Source organism: Pan troglodytes, chromosome 11 (genome assembly GCF_028858775.2).
Source record: "Pan troglodytes isolate AG18354 chromosome 11, NHGRI_mPanTro3-v2.0_pri, whole genome shotgun sequence".
Classification (NCBI taxonomy): Eukaryota; Metazoa; Chordata; class Mammalia; order Primates; family Hominidae; genus Pan; species Pan troglodytes.
In genome coordinates this window covers 40,479,641-40,481,307 of record NC_072409.2, presented here as the reverse complement: position 1 = coordinate 40,481,307, position 1,667 = coordinate 40,479,641, and the positions used below count along the sequence as shown (strand labels likewise).

At 39.1% G+C, this 1,667-nt stretch overlaps 1 non-coding gene across 1 annotated transcript; it reads left to right on the top strand.

Annotated features, from left to right (window-relative positions):
• Positions 1-718: 718 nt before the first annotated feature.
• On the top strand, positions 719-824 carry LOC112204537 (U6 spliceosomal RNA). The gene has a single exon (XR_002938169.2). It is a non-coding gene; the product is annotated as a U6 spliceosomal RNA (small nuclear RNA).
• Positions 825-1,667: the final 843 nt, after the last annotated feature.

Here is a 1,667-nt window from a genome sequence, read left to right as displayed (position 1 = left end):
GACAAAACTTTTCTAAAATTTATGTGGAAAGGCAAAGGAACTAGAATAGCTAGAGTAATTTTAGATGGTTTATTAAAATTTAGCTAATTTTAGAGAAAAATCAGTCTACCTAGGTTCAAAACCTGTTATATGGTCACAGTGTGGTTCTGGCCCAGGAATAGCACACAGATCAATGGAACAGAACACAGAACTCGGAAACAGAGCCACACAACTATTTTTGACTGCTGATTTTTGACAAAGGTGCAAAAGCAATCAATGGAGACAAGTCTTTTCAACAAATGGTGCTGAAGCAACTGGACATCTATAGGCCCCAAAATCAACCAAACAACAAAACTTTGACATAAGTCTCATATATTGTACAAAAATTAACTTAAAATGGACCTCAGCGCCAGACGTGGTGGCTCACGCCTGTCATCCTAACACTTTAGGAGGCCAAGGAGTGAGGATCACTTGAGGCCAGAAGTTTGAGACCAACATGGCAAGACCTTGTCTCTACAAAAAACACAAAAATTTGTTGAGCATTGTGGGGCACACTTGCAGTCCCAGCTACTACAGAGGTTGTGGTGGAAGGATCGCTTGAGCTTGGGTGATGGAGGCTGCAGCAAGCTATGACTGCATCACTGCATTCCAGCCTGGGTGACAGAGCAAAATCCTGTCTAAAAAAAAAAAAAAAAAAAAGACCTCAGACTAAAATGTAAACATAAGACCATAAGACTTTCTGCTCACTTTGGCAACACATAAACCAAAACTGGAATGATACAGAGTAGATTAGCATGGCCCCATGTAAGGATGATATAAAAATTTGTGAAGCATTTCATATTTTAAAAACAATTCTATAAAAAATTTAGAAAAAAAAAAAGAAGCACAGGAGAAAACATTTGGGATCTAGAGTGAGGCAAAGAGCTCTTAAACTTAGCCCCCAAAACATGATTCATAAAAGGAAACATTTATATATTGGACTTTGTCAAAATTAAAAGCTTTTGCTCTGCAAAAGACCTTGTAAAGAGGATAAAAAGACAAGCTACAGCTACAGACTGGGAGAAAATATTTGCAAACCACATACCTGACAAAAGGACTAGTAACTAGAAATATGAAGCACTCTCAAAACTCAACAGCAAAAAAACAAGAATAGAATTAGAAAATGGGCAAAAGACATGAAGAGATTTCACTGAAGAGGATATACAGAAGGCAAATAAGCACATGAATAGATGTTCAACATTATTATTAGCCATTTGGGAAATGCAAATTAAAACCACAATGAGATATCACTGCACTCCTCTCAGAATGGAAAAAATGAAAAATAAGGACAACACCAAATGCTAGTGAGAATGCAGAGAAACTGATCAATTATATATGTCTGGTGAGAATGTAAAATCATACAGCCACTCTGGAAAACAGTTTGGCAGTTTCTTATAAAAATGAAACATGTGCCAGGCACAGTGGCTCATGCCTGTAATCCCAGCACTTTGGGAGGCTGAGGCGGGTGGATCACTTAAGGTCAGGAGTTCGAGACCAGCCGGACCAACATGGTGAAACCCCTCTCTACTAAAAATACAAAAATTAGCCGGGCATGGTGGTGCATGCCTGTAATCTCAGCTACTCAGGAGGCTGAGGTGGGAGAATCGCTTGAACCCAGGAGACAGAAGTTGTGGTGATTGAGATCACAC